At 41.1% G+C, this 24,185-nt stretch overlaps 1 non-coding gene across 1 annotated transcript; it reads left to right on the top strand.

Annotated features, from left to right (window-relative positions):
* Positions 1-1,744: 1,744 nt before the first annotated feature.
* On the top strand, positions 1,745-1,821 carry TRNAR-CCU. The gene has a single exon. It is a non-coding gene; the product is annotated as a tRNA-Arg (tRNA).
* The last annotated feature ends 22,364 nt before the right edge of the window (positions 1,822-24,185 follow it).

Below are 24,185 nucleotides of genomic sequence, written 5' to 3'. Positions count from 1 at the left end.
AGCAATGCTCTGCAACTAATTATAAGTGCAAGGACTGAGCAATGTGAAGAATCCTCTAGCTGCTCTCAGTCCATAGGCATCTTAGTGAGCATCAGCACCTCAATTATTCATTTCCATGGTAACTGGAACGTCTGGGGAAGTAATCACATTAATACTTATCAAGGTAATTAGAATAATAATAGCACTTGCTGAGGCTAACTATGTTTCAGGCATAGGTTACACACTTGGCTAGTATTATCTCATTTAAATCTCACAGCAGTCCTCTGAGGTAGCAACTATTATTGCTCAAGCTCTGTGACGGTAAATGGTCTCACATGTTACAAGTGGTATTAAATGTGATTTGCACCCAGGTCTGTTTGACCACGACTCACAGTTCAAAGTCAGGGAGGGAAGCTGCCTCATCTCTTAGCATCTCCTTTTGAGAGAAAAGAATTAAGAATGACTATTATATGGAGGAACAGGCTGGCTGGGGACAGGGAAGTAGCGTGTTCTCTTGGGCACATTCTGCCAACAAACTGATGGGGAGAAGGAAAAGTTTGTAGTTGTGTGTGTTCACACACGTTGCTAGAAAGACATTTTTACCCAGAGCCACTTCTAAATATGGGGCTGGTGTGTGTTTCACAAAATGGATACAGAAAGAAATGTGAAGGGTTGTCATTCTTGACCCTTGGTGACAGAGTATATGTAAGAGTGGTCTGAATTTTTTTTAATTTGTTTTAATGTTTTATTTATTTCTAGGAGAGAGAGAGAGAGAGAGACAGCATGAGCAGGGGAGGGTCAGAGAGAGAGGGAGACACAGACTCTGAAACAGGCTCCAGGATCTGAGCTGGCAGTCAGCACAGAGCCCGACGCGGGGCTCGAACCTACGAACCGGGAGATCATGACCTAAGCGAAAGTCGGACGCTCAACCAACTAAGCCACCCAGGCGCCCCGGAGAGTGGTCTGAATTTTAATGATGAGCTTACAAACTTAAAGAATGATCCAGAAAATGGAATTCTATTTTCTAAAATGTGTGAACTCTTCCATGGGAATCCGTTATCCTTCCAGTGGAAAGTCTTAGGGACCTCAGGGAGCAGCTGTGCGCTGCAGCTGACTTGTACAAGCTTGTGAGAGCTAACTGTTACATTTGCAGGAACTTTTCAAGCAGGCTGACATCATGTTGGCATTGGGAGTATTTCACACTATAGAAATCCATAAATGCTATCAATCCCCTAGAGAGCTGGTTGTTAAGTATTTACTAGCACACCACTACCTAGAGGCAACAGGGGTTTTAATTAGCACCCTTTTACCTCCCCAGGGACCTTGGTAGACCTAACGTGGACACTTAATGGGAGTAGAGCCAGTATAGGGAAGGAAGATGGACAGTATAGAAACAGAGTTAGAGCAAGTGCTGAATGTGGTACAGATAGTAATTCTTGCATCTGGTTGCATATAAAAGGTTACCTGGGGAACTTTTAAAACATAAACCTCTAAATCCAGTGAAGTACCTAGCACATTTGGCAATTGGAGCAGATTAACAGCCCCTTCCATTTTGTGACAAAATTATTTTAATTGTAATTATGCAATTGGTAGTAACTATGACATATAAGATATATGTCACGTTGTATGTATGTATAATGTATGTTGTACATAATGTGTATGAACTAAAACAATGGTATATATAAAAAACATTTGGACTCATTTTTATTTCATAGTTAACAATTTAAAAGAAGACCTTTTAATTTAAAGATATTATTCAAGGAGCGCCTGGCTGGCTCAGTTGGTAGAGCATGAGACTCCTGATCTCAGGGTCATGAGTTCAAGCCCCACCCATGTTGGGCATGTCACCTACTTAAAAAAAGATTATTCAATTCGATAGTTATTGTGTGGAATAAAATTTGCCCATCCCAAAATACATGTTGTATTTAATAATTTACATTCTATTCCCCCATCTTAAATTTGGAACACAAATAAAAACTCTAGGTGATTACATAGGATGGCAAATTTGAAGTAACTCAAGTTCTGTTTCTTTATCTTGACTAAGACTATTAACCATGGGTTATTCTTATTTATTTAGAATGCAGGACAGTGTAGTACTACAGGTATTAAAGATGCCATTTGAACCCAAAGCAAATCTCCAACGTGAACTGTTAAAAACTCTCTCGAGGGCACCTGGGTGGCTCAGTCGGTTAAGCACCCGACTTCGGCTCAGGTCATAATCTCACAGTTAGTGGGGTCCAGCCCCGCGTTGGGCTCTGTGCTGACAGCCAGCTCAGAGCCTGGAGACTATTTCAAATTCTATGTCTCCCTCTCTCTCTAACCCTCCCCTGCTCATGCTGTCTCTCTCTCAGAAATAAATATAACATTAAAAAAAAAACCTCTCTCCGGAAATGAACATATATAGGTGAGACTGTGTTGGGCGCCAGCTAAATAACTGGGAGTTCTGCAGATTACTTCCATCTACAATATGATGTTCGCTAAAGGATTGGTAATAAAAATGTACAATTTGAGGCTTGAGTAAATATTACTTAAACTTAACAGCAAGTGCTTAGAACTTAGACAAAGAAAATAAAATACAATAACATAAAAACAAAAATGAAACCAACCAACCAACCAACCGAACCAGATTTTGGAGAAGGATTTTATCACTGACAATGTTTAGAACTGTTAGCACATGGTGGTAATAAAAAGCAGGCTTTTAGTTGATTCTATTATCATTCTCTAAATTCTCTCAAGATGACACACCCACTTATTGCCTGCACCTGGGTGTACTGTGCCCGCCACCCTGCCCTTGAGGGATCAAGGGCGTATTGCCCGCCTGCCATCAGTGCTTAGATCCCACCTCAAGCCAAAATATTCAGAATCTTTTGAGGGGAGGACCCCAGGAGTCTATATTTGTAAAAAGCTCTTCCATGTGATCCTGGTGACATTGGGAGGCAGATGGACTCTCCTTGAAAGCAAGCACGCTAAAAGAACCTCCAAGGACAACTATAGAAAGTTCTTCCATCGCATCACAAGAGATATTTAGCCCACAGATATTTACATGTTAAAACAAGAAAACATGCCCTTTTATTTAATGATAAATTGGGAGAGTCTATTTTTTTACTGTCTTTCTTTAGAAGTTAAAAAATGTTTATCAACTGTTTTCCCTCCTTACTTGTTCTATCTCCCAACAATCTCAAAAGAGCCTATTATTTAAAATGTCAGATGTGTAAAAACTTGTTAGATGTTACTCTTCTGCTGGAATATCTTCACTGGGCTTCCCATCTCACTCAGAGTAAAGGCCAACATCTGGCTCTTGCTATAAAGCTTCACATTGTGTCCTGGCTTCATCCCAGCACCACTGCTCCTTTTTGATTGTGCCTTCTCATTCCTTCCATTCCAGCCCCATTAGCCTCTTGCTCTTCCTCCAACTCATTAGGTGTTTCCACCTCAGGACCTTTGCACTGGCTCTTCCCTCTGCCTGGAACAGTCTTCCTCCCTCACTTCCTTCAAGTCTGTGTTCAAATCTCTCACCTAAGTGATCTCTATTTTCCTCAGTCACACTAACATCATGAGACATTCCATGTATTTAATTTATTTCTTTTCTTTCCCCTCTACTACATTTTTGAGGGCAGGATTTTTGTGTATTATGTTTGATATTCTATCTCCAGTGACTGGACTATGCCTTGTACATGATTGCCACTTTATAAATATTTACTGAATGAACAAATGAATCAAAATGCACATGATCAAAATCAAATCATAATGATAATAGTAACAGATTTACTTTAAAAAAAGCCCTCCTTTGTCCCAACTCTTCTTCCACAGTCAGATTCCAGAGGTAAACACTTAGAACTTTCTAAGCTATGTTTTTGGTGAGTTTAGCCCTAGATCTCTAAATAACATGCTTCTACTTACATGATCAGCCCCCTGCTATGGTGGAGCTGAATTTGATTCTCTTGCCTTTCTACTTTCCTCATCTAGGTACTTATCTAGGGCCATGTTGTAACTATCACTAGTGTTAGTTATTTCTTCATCCATGTTATCTATTGCAGTATAGATACTATTGTTATTTTTAGCTCTTTTGTTGATAGTTGGTTAACTTAGTTATATTCTACCAGGTTTCCATTCAACTCTCTGATACAGTATCTTTTGTCCTCAGTTTCTATGATGAGCACATTAGTTCCTTACTCTTTCCTTCCACTCTCCTCCTTGCCTTCCTCCCAGCTGTCATTGCCTTTCCTGAGGCTGTAGTTTTCATCATCACCACAATGTGACTTGAATTTAATGTCTCATAATGGAAATCTTCAAAAAGATCTCTAGGAGGGTGTGGCTAGTTTTAACAGACAAGTTACTTTGCTGGGTCTCCATTTTAAATTTGGACAGAGACAGCGTATAGCTGGTTGGGATTTTGCCAGGAGAAGGGAGAGGAGAGACCACACCTCAGGAAGCTTGCCAGGGCAGCCTGGGCGGTGAATGTTCCAGTCTTTGGGCCTGGCCTCAGCTGGACACACCCTGTCACCTGATTCTAGACAGGATCTGGTTGGGGGGGTAGGAGGGGCATAGCTCTCAGGAGAGGACTGTGGTTAACCAAGTTCCCAAAACCCATGTGCCAGTGCAAGGAGAAGCAACTGTCAGGTCCAAGGGACATGCATATTGGCAAGATTAACATACTGCCTCCCAGTAGACAGACAGACACAAGAAACCAAATTATAATCAAAGGTAGCTTGGTGAGCATAGAGTCAAAACAAGGAGATGAAAAGGGTGTTAAATCACAATAGACACAGATAGGCTGCTCAACCCTCTCTCAAGGGAGAAAATGTTCTGCCAGTGGGACCATAGTTCATCGTGATCTGTTGTCTGTGACGCCCTTCACTCCCATTGCTTCCTTTCTATATCTCCATCACTGATTAATCCCTTTTGGCCAATGGATATTTAAAAAATTTCCATAATTCTCATTACAATCAAGCCTCATTGTTCCAAAAGCCATTCTCCCTAAGGTAAGTTAGCACATCTCTATTAAAATAATTTTTCTGAGAGCTGTCTTATTTCACTCACTCCCAGAATCACAGCCAGTCACATCACTGTTGCCTTCAGGTAAGAATATAATGTCTATGTTCTATTGATTGAAGGCATCCTGGAAATTCAGTATCTCATAAATATAACAAACTGAGCCTTGTATTTCTGTGGTAAGCACATTTCTGAAATGGATGGAGGCATTTCTGCGACAGCCAGAAGACTGGTTGGATGTCAGACCAAGTTCATGCTGGGCCTGAACATGTTTATAGCTGCTGTGACTTAATGATTTACCACCAGATGTTCTATCAGATCTTAAGGGGAACTGCACAAGGAATATCAGAGTTAATCAACTATGTACAGGGCTTAGGGTTTCTTTTGAGCTGAACTCCATAATAGTGTAGCTTATGATACAGAAATATGGAAGGAAGGGATTAGATGAATAAATCTAAAATGAAAACAAAATTTATTACATTCATTCACTAATTGAGCATTTGATTAATATTTATTGAGCACCTACTATTCATTGGGACCTGTACTAAATCCTATAGGCATTGTAAATGATGAACAAAGCAGATTCTAATATCTGACCTCATGGAGCCAACAATCCAGAGGACAAGATAATTACACAAGTAATTAAGATATTATAACTGTGAAAAGAGCTATGAAAGAGAAGAGTAGGGGCTATGAGTTTATAAAACATGAAGGACTGATATAATCTGGGTTAGGTGGAGTGTGTTGGAGACGACATTCCTAAGGAAGTGGTGTATAAACAGATCTGAAGCATGTGCATGGGCTAACTTGGTAAGACATTGGGAAGAGTGTTTCACGTAGAGGAAGCAGCATGTGCAAAGACTCAGAGGCAATCAGGAGCATAGTATATTGAGGGAATTACTAGGCCAGGATGGGTGAAGAGTATCTATCAAGAGATTTAGATGGGTAAGGTGAGCCCTGGGAAGCAAATCAAAACATTCCTAGCTGGTAACAATTATACCACTTACTAGAGGGAGGAGTTATTGTTTAGCTTGTATGTGTATAATTCAGTTAATTTTGAGCAAGGGGAAAAATCATCAAGCTAGGTTGTTAGATGGTATATCTTTTAGGTAAACTATCTATCAGTTAGGATTTCATCTACTCCTTCCCGTAACAATTTTAATAACTTTGAAATAAACACTTGTGCAAACCAGAGTGCCTGAAATTTTCTTAGTGGATGAATGTCAGTTAGACAGTTAGGTCATCCTGGTTAAGAAGGGCTTCCTTCCCCTTTTCTATATCCTTTGGAGTTCTTCCCAGTTATCAAGGCGATCCTTACAGTTCAGGTCTGCCTTCCAAGGATATGTGTCATTTGTGGAAGTCTCTTGCTGAAAGATGAAAAGATCAAAGGAAACAGTTTTGATTTCCAAACCACTGGTGGTCTTATTGGATTTTCTTTTTGTTTTCTTCCTGTTTTCGTTTAAAAAGCATCCCCCAATTCACGTTGTTTTACAACCCACCCATATCCCTCTTGCAACAATTCTTTCTGTGTCAAATCTCCCTGTACTGACTCCTGCACTGGTTCCGGTTTCAATTTTCATTGTCATGTCCTCCTATAACAATAGGTAAGGGTCTGTTCTATGCAGTTGTGTCTGGTTATATCTATATGTACATTTTGAGGTATGAGGGTGTATAATTAGGTGCAGACACAAAACCATGTATGGTGGTATGTGTGTACATATATGTATCAACAAATAGACACGTGTGTAAGTATCCTGTGATCATAGCATTGTGGGGCTGTCCTGTCTGATCTGTGTATCCTATTTAAATAAACTAAAATTAAAAAGTTCAGTACCTTTGTTGAGTTAGCCACATTTTATGTGCTCAATAGCCACGTAAGGCTAGTGGCTACCATACTGAACAGAGCAGATGTAGAACGTTCCCACCATCCCCCAAATGTGCATTGGATAGTGTTGCTGTAGGGGTCTCTTCTACTCTGGGATGCAGTTCAGATTTCCCAATATGGCTTTCAAGGTCCAGACCCGGCCCCTCCTGACCTCTGTCTTGGTCTCTTGCCATATCTCCCCTCAAACACTATTCTCCTGTCCTGATGAACTTTCCTTAATTCCTTGAGGACTCTTCACTGCCCTTACCAGGTTTCCAACACACTCTTAATGCTTGCTAGAATACTCTTTCCCCCTTCCTCATCACCTGTCTCCTTCCATCCTCAGCTTAAATGGCACTTACTCAGGAAGTCTTCCCTGATGGGGAGGCTCTGCAGTGTACACCTAAGTTTTGCCCTGGATTAAAAATAATATCTAAAAATCTATTGCTTGTCTAATTGCACCCAATTCCTTGCTAGAGTGCAGACTCTCTGAGGCTGGGGCTGTGTGCCTGTGAAGATACTGCTTAACTTCTGCAGCATCAGACATGTAGATACGTGTTAAATATGTGTCTGGTTTGTCCATAACCTTAAGGACGGGAGTGCATGAGACTGTATCTAGAACTACAGCATACCTTGGGACAACTCTGTTCACGTGACATGGATACCAGGACGCAACCTGTGGGCATGCAAAGCAGAAATGGGCAGTCAGAGTCCGAAAGGAGACGAACAGATGCAGAAGGAGAATGACAAATACGGAAGAGGATGCCTGGGAAGCAGGGCAGAGAACGTCAGTAGTCACTCCTGACACGTGTCCTCAATATCCAGGGAGTGCCGGACAGGCATCAGAGTCTAGGTGGCCAACTCACATATCTATGTAAGTCCCAAAAACATGAGGCCTTTGAAGTCCTGCCAGGGGGAGCTTGGCACAGCCTGTACAGAAGTTTTAGTTTTTATACTTCACTCTCCCAGAAACATTTAAGCAGATATAATAACTTAGTCTTTAGAAATGCATTAAAATCTCTTGTTCTCTTCTATTTTTAAACCCCTAAATTCTTCTTTTTAAATGTTCTATTTATTTATCTGAAGAAAGAGAGTGTAAGAGGGGCAGTGACAGAGAGACAGAGACAGAGAGAGAGAGAGAGAGAGAGAGAGAGAGAATCCCAAGCAGGCTCCACTGTGTCAGCACAGAGCATGATGCAGGGCTCAATCTCACCAACCGTCAGATCATGACCCAAGCTGAAATCAAGAGTCAGATGCTTAACTGACTGAGCCACACAGGCGCCCCCACTCCCAACTCCTTAGAGTTTCTTTCTTCTGCTCTGTGTCTATCACTTGGTCCCTTGGTCTCCCCTCTTTTCTATCCATGCATAGTTCCACACAAGCTCCAAAAGAGTCACACCCCAGACTCACAAGCCCTGAGGACTGAGGTTTGAGTTCTATTCTAATAGTTTTTCTCTCAAGAGTAAGAAATCCCCCCGTTTTGTTCACAGAAAGTGAAGGAGGAGCAAGGGGCTGACTGAGCAAAGGTTGGGAGAAAATGCCAGGAACACCACACATTAATCATTTTTATCCCATCGCATGTAAATTGAAGTGTATATGTTAAACATCTACTGAGTTTATCTATGGAATGGCTTTAGTTCCAATGCTCTTATAAGGCATTGAGCTAAAGGATTCTCTGTGGGTATTAGGGGAATAGCTTAAGCAAGTTTATAAACTATATTTCTTATTCTTGCCCTGTGCCCTGACAGTATAGAGTTAATAATGAGGGCTTATAAAATTGGTTCCCTTCTGGGGTGCAGCCCAGTCCATGTAAAATGGAAGAGATATGATTTTATATAAACCAGTTAAGGGAAGAGACAGTGCTTTCTACAACACCGGCCACACAGTAGGGATCCATGAAAGCTCAGGGAAAGAAAGAATCTAGTGCAGTGCTTTTCAATCCTGGTTACACATTGAACACATGTGGGACCCTTGAAAAAATAGCATTCTCCAGTTCCTGCCCTCAGAAATTCTGATGTAATTGGTCTTAGGTATGGCCTCAGCACTAGTATTTTTAAAAATTCACCAAGTACTTCTATTGCACAGCCAAAGCATGGAAATACACCCGGGTCTAGAGGGAAATTATGAGTCCTTCTCTTAGAATTTCCTATGGATCTTTACAAGGATGCCAAATCACCTTTGGCTTAGCCATGGGGATGAGAGGTCTGGGGGCAATCAGTTTGAGATAAAAATTTCATTACTGAATTATTCCATTGGATGTGGTCTGCTAGACGTGTGTGTGTGTGTGTGTGTGTGTGTGTGTGTGAGTGTACACATGCATGTGTGTGTAACAAATTTCTTCTGAGCCTTTTGAAGTTTCATGTCCCTAGAAGACATGTCCCCCATGCTTAGAAATTTGGGGGCTTTCCCTCAAGTGACACTGTAGTTTTATGTCCACATCCAAAATGAACATGGCAGTAAATTATTAGCATAAATCAGCAAATCAAATGTAGCAACCAGTACAGAAAGGCTGGCTTGATAGTCCTCAGTGACATTTTTATTTTCATATACCCACTAGGTTCAAGATTTGTTTATTAATTCTGAAGCAGGTTAAGGGAATGGAGGCAGCTGGTATCATTTATTCATTTATATTTTCATTTAAGAGCCATCTGCTGAATGTCTTCTATGTTCCAAGCTCTGGTTAGGGTTGGGGATATACTGGTGAATAAACTACACAATCTCTTTCCTCTGTCCAGTAGGAGATAGAGACAAGTGAATGGGCACTGGCACTGAGTTGGAGTGTGCAGGATACTGTGAGAGCATGGAGTTGGGACATGGTTAATAGGTTGGGGGGTGGTGATGAGGAAAATGTCCTGGAAAAATTACTTTGGGGAGAATGGCAGCCATAGAATAAACCTCTTGGATTTCTCTTTAAGAAAGAACTTGCTGTTGAACTATTGGGAGTTCAGTTATCTGATAGCATCCAGCTGTTAGGGCCATAGGGGTTTGCCCCAGCTTTCAAGTTGAGGCCATGCTCTTCCAGGCAGGGGGTGATGCCACAGTGCATAGAGTGGAGTGAATGGTAGTAGGAAAAAGAGAAGAGGTGAGGGAGGGATTGCAGCCAAATAATGCAGAGTCTTGGAGGCCATCATGAGAACACTGGCTTCTACTCAAAGGATATGGGGTGAGGGGAGGGCATTGGGTGAGCCGTGATATGAGCTGATTTAGGTTTTACGGTATCCTTAGCCTCCGACTTTGCTCCAGCCCACTGCCTGCCCTTCAGGCAATAATACCCATCCCTGCAAGGACCTGGCATCTAGAAAAGAAATACACCTTCTGGGTGACTCCTACCTAGACTGACAGCTCTATGTAGTGAGAGTTCCAAAGAAGTTGAAGATTTTTATTTCTGACTTTAAGAATGTTATATTCTCATGGGTGATATTAAGTGTGTTTTTGTGGCCCAAAGTTGTGGAGGTCATCAAGCATCAAGGCCAGGAAGCATGGTGGAGGAAAGTCCAGTCTTTCTAGTGACAAGTGAAATGATTGTTTTTTTATCCTTGGGAAAGGAAGCGACTTTCCTACTTGTCCTCAAGCTACAATTCCCTTCCCTGACTTGCCCAATCCAGTGATAAGTGAGCTTGGCAGGCAGGTGGCCCTGGAAAGGTTCTGACTTATGTACAATCCCAAACTTGAAACATGGGATCTATTTCCCATTCCCTGCCTCTGTAGATTTCCAGGTATGGTTGATCTGAGCCTAGCAGTAAAGAGTCATGCTAAAGGGAACTCACTATATAGAAAAAAAAATTCTTCCTTGGAGGAATGATTTTTCTGTTTTGAGATCATGAAGGCTCTAAGCTTTATTTCCCATTGATTATTCTTCCTAGGATTTCATTCCCTTAGCTGAGCCTGGTGCTGTCTTGAGAAAGCCCATGACTTGGTAGCTTTTTGTTTAGCTTTAGGCCCTACATCGGGCCTGGATGTCCTTGCAAACCCATTTTCTAATAGATTTCCTGGCAAAAAACCCAACTCTTTTCAATACCACCTGTTCCCAGGGAATGCCAGTATTGGAAGATAAATGCTGGGAGTAAGATAAAAACCTGTTCTAGTATCTTCTCTATCCAAGATTCAGAGCTAACCTGGCCTTGACCATTCTTGGCTACGATGAGGACACTGATGGTGAATAGTACCATTACTAGGAAAATGGCTAGAACTGACAATTCACAAGTATTTATGGTGAATAAGAATATAAAAATATTTAAAATCACCAATAGTCAGAGAGGAAAGAGGAGAAGGAGTGTAGAACAGACAAAATTACAAACAACCAAAATGGCTCGCTATAGGCAATTGGTTAAATCTGGATACAGTGGAATATCTTGAAATTTTCTGTTTATAAAAAAATGTTTATGGGCATCATAAAATGTTCACAGGACACAAAACTATATATGCAAGTATGTTCTTAACTTTAAAATAAAAGCATTTACAAATATTAAGGAATACTAAGGAAAATATTAAAAAATAACAGTATTTGTTTTGGGGAGGTATAATTATAGATTACTTTAATTTCCTCCAAATGTTTTTCTCTAATTTCCTATTTTCTAAAATAAATATATAGTCAGGAAGACCAAATAAAAATAAATTTTAGGAAAAAATAAAGAAAAGGGATATTAAAATTATACCACTCACATTTTTTCCTATAGTGTAATTTTCACAGAAAAAAAAAAGTTTGAGAAAATACTTTTAAAAAGTCATCTAATGTTGCTGTTGGCTTTTCTTGCAAGAATATGGTGTGATGGTATTGAAACATTTTTCATGAAATGATGGTTTAAATGGTTAGACAGTCTTAGTTAACCTCAGGCCCGGTTAAAGAGTTTAACCATCCTGTCTCTTTTGGCCACCAATGCCAGAAGAGTGTAGGAACAGCCACTGTCATTCCTTAATTAGTCCAAGTTGGCATACTTAAAGGACACAGATCCACTCTCTTCCCAGCCCTCTACCACTTTCACTGTAAATTGAAAAAAGAAGTGAAGGCTGAAGAATTATTTAGTTATGATGATAGAAAATAAGGAAGGAGAGGAGAGTAGTGGGAGGTAGCTTTAGGAGAGCATTTGTGAACACCAGAAGATCTGTGAGTGAGGGAAGGCCCATGATGGATGCTGACATCTACTATGTTCTTCCTCTGGGCCGGGCTCAATCTCAAGTCCTTTGCCTAGATGATGCCATTCATTCTTTATGGAACTTCTTGAGGGAGATGTTCTTTTCTCCACTTCACAGATGAGGACACTGAGACTCAAAGAACTAATTCGCCCAAGATTAAATGTGTTAGTAAATGGTGGAGTTGGAATTCAAACCACTTTCATAACTCATTCTGAAAACATGTAAGTGTGTGTATGCACACGCGTGTGTGCCTGGGGAATAGGCCTTTGCCAGTGGAGTTTTCCCCATCCAGTCACCAGAAGCTTGGAGAGGTGAAGGGACTCATCTGTGGCCATGGAGACAGCATTAGGACATAAATGACCTAATTATTAGTCTACATAGATGAATTGTGATTTAAATTCAAACTGTCTGGGCAAAAGCTTTGAAAAAGAGTGCAAGCTTTCGGTGCTGGCAGCCATTACGGGAGAAAAGAGAGTCCTGAAAAACAAGAGAAAGTATGGAAGATGGCACCTGTGAGGAGCTGGTTCAGGAGAGAATTGGGGAGTGTGCTGACCAGAAAGCATCAACATCCACCTGGTAGCCCCTGCAGGACCCAGGATGCCCACTTTCCCAGGATCCGATGGTATAACTGCCTCAGCACAAGGAGAGCTGAAAGTCTTCAGCTTTTAGAGAGATCTAGCAGCAAATGGGATTGGGCAGAGACATTCAGACTCGAGAAGTCAGACAAAAAATATCTGGGCTAGGAAGGGCTGGACACGGAAGCTTCATTCATCCTGACCCAGGCTCCCTTGAGATTTGTCCCAATACTCCCACATTGTTGTAAAGACACTTCTCCAAGTCAGTGACCTGAGTGTGAGGCTGACCATGGTAAACTCGTAGGAAGAGAGATGGAAAAATAAACAAGCAATGGCTGTAGCCCCACGATGGAAGTCTCACAGAGGGTTCATTATGGTCTTTTTTTTAATATCTTTTTGATTGTTTGTCACAAGACCTGGCACTCTCTTCCACATAAAATCACTCCATGTCCACTAATGGTAGAAGCATTGCAGAGAACACTCTCTAGGGAAGCTATGTAGTGAGGATAAAAATTAGAACATTTTTATCTCAGATGATCTGGTGAGTCATTGTCTTCTGTAATGTTACAATGCTGAGTTCTTAGAGGGCAAGGCCCATATTTATCCATTTTTTAAATCTCCCATAGGGCCAAATATGGCATCTTGCTCTAAATGTGAGTTGAATGAGTGACACCCAGGTACCTTTGCAAGGTTGTGTTGGAGGGTCTACAACCAATTATCCTACAAGTACGGTCTGATTTAGTTCCCCCCAAATGATTTCTCTGGATGTGTCACATTGAAATGTCTCAGTCTTCCATTTGCCTCTTATCTGTTAAGTCCCAGGAGGTTTTCCTTTGGTTGGTTTTATCTTCTAAGGCCAAGTCTAGACATCAGAGAAATGTCCCTGAGAAAATTAATAGGTTCGCCTTCTTTATTTGATGCAGACTGTTGGAGAAGGTGGCACAGCCAGATATTTCCAACAACAAACACAACTCAATTGCAAATATGTTTACAAATGAGTCACTTTCTACTTTTTGGGTTTTTTTGGTTTTTTTGTATATAAAGTTGACACTATCAGCCTTTCCTCAGTAAGACATAGATTTCAAGTAGTTTTCGCAGTGTGATAGATTTATCTGGCCAGATAGAAAATATAATGGACAGAGGGGAAACTAGACCATGGACAGAATCACTGCCACTTCCTGCCAATTTTCCTAGGGTCTGTTGGAAATGGCATCCACATTCTGAGCTCCTCTATTTGTTCACTATAAGCATCAATATAGATTAAAGGAGATTGAAGGCCATTTATACTTTTTTTTCTTTTATTAGAGAGCCAAGAATTTCTGGAACACCTACCATGAGCCAGGTATTATGTGATGTTTGCAAGTGATCCCTCACCTTTGCATTATTCTATTTTGTCGTAGAGGAAGCAGAGTTTCACAGAAATTATGTAGACCTTCTGAGGCTAAACCACTCTTAATTAGCAGTTTGGGATTTGAATGCAAGTCTGTCAAAGTCCAAATTCTTGCTCCTTCTCCTAAACCACAGTCCTTTGGTCACATTCCTACTGGGATGGAAGGACTTTGCCATGTGAACTATCCATCCCCAAATTGCCTTCCTTATGGAATCCTATCAAAGACTTTTGAAAAAATCTAAATAAGTCATAAAGACTGTATTAACTTTTTTGAAATCTTTATTTTGCTCCTTAAAAGACTCCATGGACCCAACGAGATGGTCAACGGAATCCTCTGATCATCCCAACTCAGTCTCCATTGCATTCAGAATCAAAGCCCCCCAAGAAGGATTAAACAGAAGGTCACAGTTCCATAATTCAGATGCCATACAACTACTTCCCTGCAGTAATGGGACAGATTTTTCCAACATCTCTTTGAAATCACTCTGAAAATATGTATCCAACAGAATAAACTAGATAAGACTATCCAACATGAGGAACATTTATTACCTACTCCAAACTTTTTTCTTTTTAAAAATTATCTTGAATTTATTAAAATAATATATGCTTTGTGTAAAACATTAAAACAACATAAAGGTACAGAGATATAAGAGGTGAGTATTCTCATCCCCTTTTCTCACTCATACCTCGGGAAGTAACCATTGGTGACATTAGAGTGTATACTGTTATTTTTGGCCTGCTTTCACAGCCCACCCCACCACCCCCTACATATGTGTGCACCCACACACAGAGCTAGGTGGCTTTTGCTTTTTACAAAAATGAGCGCATACTCTCTATTTCATCTGCAATTTGCAAATTAATATATCACACATAGGTTTTTATGTCCATCAGTCATAATTTTGTTAGCTTATCACTCACAAGTGGGAATTGCACTGCTTTCCCCTCCTTTACCTTATAAAGTTGCTGTGAGGATTAATCATCCACTAAAAGGAATTCAAAGATTTTTTTTTTAAATGGCACCTGAGGTTTTGAGACGTCCACTGCCGTGTTATTTTATAGGGAGACATTACACAGATTAGGTGGTGAGTTCCAAAGAGAGAAAGACAAGGAAGTAATTTCTCGTTTTCCCACTCTGAATGGGACACTTCGTGATCTGCATATTATAAAAACATGAAAGTGAGGTCAGGCTTGGCAGGGAAATTGCTGGCTACAAGCTTTTAGGACAATTAAGAAACAGCAGGATCATTCTGGCACAAGCTTCAACCAGTTGGCAGAAAAACGCCTCTTCGGCTCCTACGGTGACTGGCAATTCCAAGTAAATGGCTAAAATTGCCTTTCATGTCTGTCGGCAACTTCTTTCTCGAAGTTTTATGTCTTGTTGAGCTCTCTTTGATAACGTGGTATCTTCTCTATTAGGGCAAGTCTGATATCTACAAGGATAATTTCAGCTCTAACAGGACAAAAATGCACTTATTTCCAGGATTAGGAATACTTGGACCCTTTTGTTCAAGTCTAGAAATGAAATTTTGCTCTAAAAGTTTTCTTCTTTAAGGCTTTGTTACCATATACAAAGATTATGTTTTATATGATTAGTGGCATAATAATAGACATTCTGAAATATTAAAAATAGCTCACAGACCCCTGTTATTATCTTTGGTGAAGTCCAAGGACTTGGAACCCTAGGCAGGACATTATTAACTTAAAATGTCCTTATTCACTGAAATTATAAGCTGTCAATAAATATTATTTTTCTTCCAACTTCAATTTACTGTTCCCTCTGAAGCTACATTGCTGCTCCCATCCCCAGTACCTAGCCAGGGCAGTGCCAATAACTGCTTGTTGGCTTGCTGCCGAAAGCCTGAAGGGGAGAGTGTGCACAGCGTCATGGCGGAGTGTGGCCCCAGTGGCTGGTCCAAAGCCGAGCTCTACCGCATGCTTACTTAAAGCCTCCACAAGATGGACAAGATGGTAGCACTTTCCTCATAAGCTTATTGAGAAAACTAATGAGGCCACGTAACAGAGCACCTAGAGGTGTTAGTTAGTACTTTCTCTTTTATATTTAAGGCCACCTTCTTTAACTTTTGTCATTGGAATGAGGTTAATAGCTAGTTATGCTAGTAGAGGCAAATCTCCTCATCCGGTCCCCTGTGTCAAAACAGAAACAAAGAGGAAGAAGATACTCTAAGTCTGATCACTTTCTCTCTCCCCTATTTTAGGTCAGGTAAGTGTGGGTGTTTGGAGCCAGGCTGCCTGGCTTGGCTACTCACCACGTTGTACCATGAGCAAGTTTCCTGACCTTTCGAAGTCTCAGTTTCCTTACCTGCCTAAGGGGATAACAATCCCCCCTGGTCATAGGGATGTTGGAAAAATCTAGATCATGTGAATAAAGTACTCATACATAGTAAGTGCTGTATGAATTAGCTACTGGGTTGATTCAAATGCAACAAATTTAAATCCACCTACTGAACACTGACTACATGTCCACTTTATGTAGGAACTTCATTAATCCATAAACCTACAAGGAACACTCATCATCTTCCCTTAACTAATGGGGAGATAAGGCTTTGAAACGTGTAGCAGTGCTCAAAGATAGAAGGCAATGGAGCTGGAATGTGCCCCAGGTCTTCTGTACCACTGACTAGCGTTCTTTCCTGTGTACCCCTGGATATGGCCACGTGCCATGAATATCTGATCAACCTAAGACTCCCAGAGCCAATAAGTAATAAACAAGGTGGAGGGATTGTTAGTTCTAACTTCTGCTTGTGTCAGAAACTTTTCCAATTATTTTTTCATGACTGACACATATGTCAATGCACAATATAAGAGTTAAATAATATGACATCATTTTTCCATGATCATACTCTTGGATTCTGTCCCCTCGAAGTTTCATCGGCTCTCTAGAATGTCCATATGACCCTGAAAGTTTTCAACGAGGGGAGATTTACCTTTTTCATAGATTCTAAAACTGTGAGTTGATTCCTCCCCTTCCTGGAAACTTTTTTAAGTCATTACAAATAGCATTTATCTTTATAGTTCTCAAGTGACCTTTAGCGCAAACATTTCTTTCTTCTTCCTTGGATGGGTTCTGACATCATTCACCAGGAACACAAAGGCCTCCACTAGACTGATTTGTCCTGCTGAGGCTTTGGAAGGGGTCTCCTCTTCTCTGACCATGTCTTAATTTAAACTTTGGAGGAAAATATTTATCAATGCTTCTCTTTTCCTAGTTTTCCTTGGAGTTTTTTTGAAAAAGGCAGTTATTCTAACATCTCCTTGGAAAACCTTATTGTTCCGGGTCAGACGTATGGCTTTGTATCTTTTAGCCAATTATTCCTTATCTTTGGCTACTTCTGCCCCTTTTTAATTCAAATCAGCCAGCATCTGTTCCCAGGATTCCGTGCCAAGGTGCCACCCAGCTTAGAGAAACTAATCTTTGATCTTTTTCTCTTGCTTCGCCTTGGTACCACACATTAGTTACCATCCCAAAGTCTCTCACGTTCTCATGATTCCCTTTGCAAATTTACTTGGGATTTTAAAAAGAAAATTTTAACAGGAGAGCTATGAGGCTTATTCCTATTACATGCTGAACTAAGGTAGCCACAAGCTGTGTGGTCCCTGAGTCTGCTCTCTTCTGCCTGGATGTTGGGTGGCTTACGGGGGAGAGAACTGCCAGCTTAGCACAGAGCAAAGGTATATTCACTATTGGCTCTTCCCGTATCTTGGGTCCCTGATAAGTTTCCCGGGTGGCTTTTTCATGTCATGGGCATAATGGTAGAGGCCATATCCAGAGGTAAAAATTAATGTCAGGAGAGAGGCTCAGGTGGTGCCTGCCTTACCAAGAATAGTCTCTGATATTTGCAGGTACTTTCCTTTAGCTTCTTGGTGCAAACAGCTCCTCTCTTAAACAGAACTCGCAGTGGTTTTGCAGTTTCACACTGACATGGAATTTTGGTCCAACTTTTGAAGAAAATCTTCTATTTATGCATGATGAGTCTTCTGAATTCTAAATCACCGTTACAGGCATTTTTAGAGTGAGAGTTGTATAATTCGTGTAAGTTGGAGTAAAACTGTTGAAAAGTGCTGCAAAGGGCTTTTCAATCACTCAATCATTCAATCAACAAACATTTGTTTAATGCCTACTCTGTGTCAGATGCTGCATTAATTAGACCCCAGCAATATAGCAGCAGGGAAAGCAGACACGGGCGCCATCTTCCTGAGAGCCCAGCGGATATCTTCTACCAACACAGCAGCCGCTTGAATGTGAGTTATGGCCTTTCTTTCTTTCTTTTTTTTTTTAATATATTTTAAAAAAATTTTTTTTCTTAATGTTTTATTTATTTCTAGAAGAGAGAGAGAGAGAGACAGCATGAGCAGGGTAGGGTCAGAGAGAGAGGGAGTCACAGACTCTGAAACAGGCTCCAGGCTCCCAGCACAGAGCCCGACGCAGGGCTCGAACCCACGAACCGCGAGATCATGACCTAAGCAAAAGTTGGATGCTTAACCGACTAAGCCACCCAGGCGCTACAAGTTATGGCCTTTCTAAGTCAAGTGTAAAGCTCGTCACTCGCCTTGGAGCTACTTTAAAAGGCTGATCCCCAGAGAAATCCCATGAGAAAAGATTCTGTAATTTCCATGGAGACGATATCTCCTGAGCATTTTGCTAAGGAATCAGACCTTTTTACCCAGAGCCATGAACGTGAATAAATTAATCCCTTTCTAGTATGGAGAGGAGTGGTCAGTCTGAAATGAGGGTTGGCGAACTACTGCCTGTGGGCCAAGTTCAGTGCACCCCTGCATTTGTATGGTCTACAAATTAAGAATAGTTTTTACATTTTTAAACACTTGAAAAAAAAATCAAAAGAAGAATATTTTGTGACACATGAAAACTATGAGACTCAGATTTGAGTGTCCATGATAGAGTTTTATTGGCACACGGCTGTGCCCAGTCACGTATACATTGTCTATGGTTGCTTTTGGGCTATGTGGTAGAGCTGGAGGGTGGCAGAGACTGTAGAGTGTACAAAGCCTAAAATATTTATAATCTGGCCCTTTCAAGAAAATATTTCCTGACCTCTCATCTAGAAGACTTTCTGGTGCTGTTACTTCACATTGCACAGCCATGGTCACATCCTGAGATGCTGAGAGACACACTAAATCCAAACAGCTGCTTCCCTCTGTGTGACGTGAAAAAGAGGGAAAAGGTATAAGGAGAAAGAGAATGGTGCAGGTTCAAATTTTCTTAAGCCACAAACTTGGGTGTGCAAGAAATGGCACATTATTTTTTGTAATGAAACTTCATGTGCTTAATGTTAGAACGTGCAATCTTGAGGCACCTGGGTGGCTCAGTAGGTTGAACATCTGACTCTTGATTTCAGCTCAGGTCATAATCCCAGGGTCGTGGGACTGAGCCTTACATTGGGCTCCATGCTGAGTGTGGATTTTGCTTAAGATTCTCTCTCTCTTTCTCTGTCCTCCTCCCCAACTCGCACTCTCTCTCTCTCTCTCAAATTAAAAAAAAAAAATATTCAAAAGACATGCAATCGTCTTCATTGCTACTAAACTTCATGTTTCTATCTTTTCATCAGAGTTCAGTGAATTTGGGATTTTCTCTTGTTTTCCATCTCTGCCAGCATGGGGATTCTGGGGAGCATTTCTGGTTACTAGCATCTTGAGAATGTCCATGACCCTACTTGGTCTGGCTGCTTTCTGGTGCAGTGCCTTTCTGTCACTTCTGTCGGGTACTTCCAAGGTCGATGAGTGCTCTGTCGCTCCCGAGCCCGTCGTGGGCTTGTAGAAACTTGCTCTCTTCCGTGTTTCTCTGGGGCTACTGGAACAAGCTGACCACCTAGCCTTCTCTGGCCTTGGCAGCCCAGGACTCTGGGAAGGGAACCAGGTCTGTGACAATGTTCTTGCACTTAATGACATCCTTCCTTTTCACAGAGCCAGCTTCTTGGAAGGACACTCCCCCAGGCCTGCTACTGCTCCATCGGCAGTGGTGTCGGAGAAGAACTGAATGTGTTCTCTTTGAGGGTTGGGCCCTGAGGCCAGCAGGGAGGAGGGAGGCCCAGGCTTCTGCTTGATAGGCCTTTCAAAAAGAAGCCTATTTGTCTTACCCAGGTCTGTTCTGTTCCAGCTCAAGTCAGACCTATTGGCTCTGCTTGATTCAGCAACTCCAGGCTCTGGTTAGGCCAGATGGAAAATCAGTCCTGGAAAAACGAAAATGTGAAAAACCAAGGCAGAGAAGGTCATTCACCCCCTCATAAATCTAAACACACTAAGTCCATTGAAGGATTTGCCAGGAAAATGCTATTTTCAGTTTTCTCTGTGGGTTCAATTTATCTTTACTGCTAAGTAGTCAAGTTGAATTAGATCCAGAACCAGATACAATTCAACCCTTTTTTCCTTGAAGGAAGTTACCCCCACCTTCCTGTCAGGGACCTGGCTATTCTGTCTTGAGGACTGGCATTTCCCAAGTTAGGATTCATAGAAGATCTTCCTTTAAGATATTTGAATTAAGTGCACTTAGGTTTCCCTTTCTCAGCTAGATGAGCAATTGTCTCTTTTCTGCTCTATCTCATTAAGGATGAGAAACCGTTACTCAGGATTGCACTTCACTTCACTGGGTTTGGCTTTTTGGAGTGGCAATTTTTCTGCATCTTATGATCTACGTTGGCCTGAAGCATAGCCTCATCTATCATCCTGACCATTCAAGTTTAGAGTTTTGCAAGATACGTAATAGAATAATGGAATGTGAGGAAAGACACACCTGTCCAGGCAACTTGGGTGGCCAAATTAACCCTAGTGTCAATGAGGTGGTTGGAATAGGGACTGGAATGTCCACACCTCCATAATATTAACACAATTGTGGGTAAAAATAAAATATACAATGTGTTAAAGCATTCCCTAAGCTTTTATTAGCAAGAATCATCGTTCCCATCCTACAAAGATACGAGCAAGTAGAAGAGAGCATTCAGGTCTATTTCCCATCTGAATGGCAAAATGGAAGTTGATTTCTGATTTTCCCTGTGGAAATGACTTGTTTCCCCACACTGGTTGCATGAATAAGAACAGCTGTCCTGAGACAGATCCCTTCAGGACAGAGTGAGAGGAACCTCTCCTTCAAACTCCCTGGGGTAGTCTTAAAATATAATCACAAATTCTTTGATATGCCTCCCTTCAGGAGGCAGGCCTTAGCTCCCCTTGGGTGTGAGCTGACTTAGTAACTCACTTCTGATGAAGAGAATGTGGCAGGTGTGACCTTGTGTCACTTACAAAGATTTGAACATAAAAGGTATGATGGCTTCCTCCTCGCTCTGTCTCTTAGATCACTCACTCTGGAAGAAGCCAGCTGTCATGTCATGAGAACACTAAAGCAGTCCTATGAAGAGGCTCACATGTTGAGGAACTGAGGTCACCTGCCAAGAACCAATAAGCAATTGTGGCCTCTTGCCAGCAGCCATGTGAGGGAGCCACACTGGAAGCAGATTCTTCAGCCTCAGTTAAATCTTCAGACGACAGCCCTGGCCGACATCTTCACTGCAACCCCGTGAGAGACCCTGAGCCAGAGCCACTGAGCTGAGCTTTTCACAAATTCCTAACTCACAGAAGCTGTGAGATCATAAATGTTTGTTGTTTAAAGCTACTGAGTTTTAGACTATATTATTATACAGCAATAGATAATTAACAAAGTTCCCCTTTGAGAATATTTCATTTGTGGCGAAAATTTTATTATAAATGTTATTTATGATGTATACTTTTATGTGTACTGGTCGTAAAAAATAGCTGGTCAGCTTTCAAAAGCAATAGGGCTTCTGAAATAAATTTTGAATAGAATGAATGGCCATGTTAGTTTAAACCTGAGTTACCTGAACTTGACCAGATCTGTTCCCAGATAATTTAGTGGATACACTCAAATGGTCCTCCATGTAGATCGTTTGAGTGGACGAAGAGGAAGTGGGGTCCCAGTTGATCAGTTTGGCTTCACTATAATAGCAGAGTTAAGAGGATACTGTGATGGCTTTATAATATGCCTGGAAATTCTTTGCCACCTCTTTCATTGAGAACACTGTATCTCTGTCCCCTCCTGGACATTTGGGCCAACTGTAGTGACTTGTTTCTAACCAGAAGATGGCTCATTCAACAGCCCAGCTGATGTCTCAGGTGACAGCCAGTATCAACTACTGGACACATGAGCAAAAACACCCCCCATTGATTTCCAACCCCTAACCAGCAAATTACTTCCAATTGCCAAGTCACCCCCCAGTTTAAGTCTTCCAACTTGAGGCCCTACATCTCATGGAGTAAAGTTCCAGGAGCCTAATAATATGGGTGTTTCATGCCACTAAGGCTTGGTGGGGAGTCTGTTATACAGCAATAGTAATCAGAACAGCCATGCACAAACAGCTTTTCTACATCTTTCAAATTAGTTGAGAACAATCCAGTTTGGAGACAAGAACTAATTAGCCAACTGAGTTGAGGTGATAATCTTTAAAGGACGTGACTTCAGGGCAAAAATGTGAGGTTCAGTAGGAAGGTGGCCAGGGGAGAGACCACATGGAAAGACACTAGATTTGCTATGGTGTAGATTCTGTTGCAAATTGCAGCTTTCTGAGGAAAACATTGACGAGCTCATTAGGCAGCATGTGTAGAGATAGAAACGGTAAGCATAAATTTCATCTTTGAGTCTTTTTTCTCACTTTAAAAAATGCAATTGTGAAAAATTTCAAACACAGAAAAATATTCGTGCGTATTCACCATACCACCCAGAATCAATCCAAGGTTAACACTTTTGGATATATTTGCTTGGAATATATTTTTAAATAAGAAGTCAGTGGTTAGATACATTTAGAGCTCCCTGCTCCCATCCGACTCCAATTTATCCCATCCCTAGAGGTAACTGCTGTTCTGAAGTTAGTGTTTCTCCCTTGCCTTTGCCTTTTAGTAATTTTAAGAATAATTAGCTCTGAAAGTTGTCTTATAATTGTATTTTTGAGAGCTAGTTTTGATCAGATTGTCATTAATAAACAGGTTGATTTGGGGAAGACACTACAGACAAATGTTTGCTCTCTCACTTCCTAATAGATTAAAAATCCTAGGATACATGCTCTCCATCTAGTGGTAAAAACTGGATTACCATAGGTGCACATATGTCTGATGTAGAGGAATGAACGCATATAAAGTGATTTCTATGGAAAGGACACTCTTCTAGTCTCTGTCAGAAATAGGAAGGTGGACAAAACACAGACTCTGGCCCTCAGGGTGCTCACCATCCATAGACTATTTATCATGTGCTCAACAACCGTGTTTGGAATATGGAGGCTCAGAGAGGTCAGGTAACTTGCTCAAGGACATACAACTAGCAAGTGGAAGAACAGTGATCTACATTCTTAGCAGTTTGACTTCCAAACCTGTTCTTTAAGCTGCAAGTATCTTTAAGGCAAGTACTCATTCTTTAAACTACAAACCTTGATAGTACTTTAACACATATTTTTTAATATTAAAACAACTAGACTTTTTTTATGAAGCAGAATACACATTTTGATGAATTGTAAGGCTTAACGGAAAGATTCTTCAAATAAATTTGGTCCACAACCTGAAATTTAGGAATTTCTGCATTTATGGGTCCCTGAGAGGAAAAGGTTGAAAAGCTCTGCCTAAGGATGGCCCTCTAGGGTAGAGCGGGAGATGTTTCAGAAAGAGAACGCAGAACACCTGAAAGAACCCTAGCAGCCATGATATTAAAAAATGTTGACACTTGGATGAGCTGGGTACTGACCAATAACAACAGGACACTGACCGATCAAATCAGACACTGAATATAGCAACCAGTTGAGTCATAATGTGCTTACCATCTTCTTTGTGAAAAAAGGCTTATCTATTCTAGACAAAGGGAAGGATTTAAAGAAAGGCAAGGGTTTATAAACTATCCATTGGAAGTTCCTTTAACATGTGCCAAACCTCTTCTTCTCTTTCTTTTCTCCTGCCTCTATTAACCTCCCAAATTAGAAACCTTTACATTACTCTCCACTTCATTTCTCTTTTTTTTTTTTTTAATTTTTTTTTTAATGTTTTTATTTATTTCCAGGAGAGAGAGAGAGAGAGAGAGAGCGTGAGCAGGGGAGGGTCAGAGAGAGAGTGTGTTTCATATTCTGAAACAGGCTCCAGGCTCTGAGCTGGCAGTCAGCACAGAGCCCGATGCGGGGCTCGAACCCACGAACCGCGAGATCATGACCCAAGCGAAAGTCGGACACTT

This window comes from Hyaena hyaena, unplaced genomic scaffold, assembly GCF_003009895.1.
Source record: "Hyaena hyaena isolate Hyena2069 unplaced genomic scaffold, ASM300989v1 scaffold_653, whole genome shotgun sequence".
NCBI lineage: Eukaryota > Metazoa > Chordata > Mammalia > Carnivora > Hyaenidae > Hyaena > Hyaena hyaena.
This window is presented reverse-complemented; position numbering and strand designations above follow the sequence as displayed.